The sequence below is a fragment of the Pygoscelis adeliae genome, unplaced genomic scaffold, assembly GCF_000699105.1.
Source record: "Pygoscelis adeliae isolate BGI_AS28 unplaced genomic scaffold, ASM69910v1 Scaffold420, whole genome shotgun sequence".
NCBI lineage: Eukaryota > Metazoa > Chordata > Aves > Sphenisciformes > Spheniscidae > Pygoscelis > Pygoscelis adeliae.
This window is the reverse complement of record NW_008823871.1, coordinates 1,071,532-1,073,023: the sequence shown is the minus strand read 5'-3', so window position 1 is coordinate 1,073,023 and position 1,492 is coordinate 1,071,532.

The following is a 1,492-nucleotide window of genomic DNA, read 5'->3' as shown; positions in this document are numbered from 1 at the left end:
CGCCCTGAGCCTGGCCTGCAGCCGCTGACCCCCCCTGCGCCCGCCGGAGGCAGGCCACTGCTGGTGCCCGGTTGTCCCCAGCCTCCGCTGACGCGTTTCGGTGCCGGCATGGAGGGCACCCGTAAAAGAACCGTGGTTATTTTGGGGAGGGGGGGAGCGGGGAGGGTGAAAGCAGGTGGTGATTTTTTTTCTTAGGGGTCTAATTTCTTAGTCAGAAATGAATTTATTAACTCATTAGCGCCAGGACAATAGGCGTCCTGCTGTCGGGAGGGGTAAAGCCTCCGGGCTGATCTCCGGAGCCGGTGAGTCCCTGGGGGCTGTGCCGGACCGGTGATGCCAGAGGTGGAAAAGCGGTACCCAGGCTCGCAGCCACCGCTCGCTCTGCAGCCCCTTTGCTGGGTCGTCCCCCCCAAAATGCCCAGCACCTTGTTCCTGTGCCAGGCTGGAGAGCTGAGCTTTCTGGGGGGGGGGGGGGGCGCTGGTATCCACAGGAGGCTGCAGGTGGTACGTGCCTGCTGGGGCTGCCCAGACCCTCCTGCTCCCATCCCCAGGACCTGTGGAGCCACCGTGGAGGGGAAAAGGGGTTTGACTCTGCCCTGCCACACAGGGACATGCCGCTGCAGCCGTACGGGGTGGGGGGCAGCACCCCTTGGCACAGTGGGCTGGCGTTGCCTGCGCCCAGGGGGCTGGGTTGGGATGGGAAAGGGCAGAGCTCAGAGCAGGGGGAGAGCAAATGATGTTTCCAAGCTAATTTCTGTGAAATTATGAGGTAGGAAGCTGTTTTCAGGAAGTTTTGTCTGTTTTGGGGTTTTTTTTATTCTTAAAAAATAAAATCAATGTCTTGGCTGGGATTTCCTTCTGCTCCATCACCCTCGTGCCTTGGCAGGGATGTGGTCCCCAGCCGGGTGTAGGGCACGAAAAGCCAGGTTGGCCTCTGTCCCTCGCCCCTCCCAAGTCCCCTCGCGGTGGCAGGTGGCCGTGCAGGCTGGGAGGATGCTTTTGCCCGCTCGAAATCACCACTGCCGTTTGTAACACCCATGAGGGCTCAGGAAGCCCTGCCCCGATGGCAGGCCCTGGAGGAGAGAGCAGCCTTGCCCTGTGCTTGCAGGGAGCTTGCTCGGCAGCGCGCCGTTGGAAGCGTTGGGCTGAGCCTGGCTAGTGCTTGGAGGAAAGGTCAGAAATCCCCAGGCAGGGCTCCCTGCGCTCCCCGTGGGACTGAGGAGGAGGATGGGTACGGGGCAAGCATCCCCCCTCTTCGGTAGGAGCGGGCAGCAGCAGTGTTGCGAGGGGCCCCTTTGCTGTTTCGTGCAGCGAGGAGGAGGAGGAGGCAGCAGCCGTGTTTTTGATGCCCGGACGCACGCCCGGGCTTGCAGGGAGGTTGCTGAGCCTCCGCCCCACACCTGGGCTCCACCCAGGCAGCTGCCTGCACCCCACATGCTGCGTGGGGGGCTCACCCCGATGCCCCCTCAGGGCTGGTGAGCTGTGGGGACAG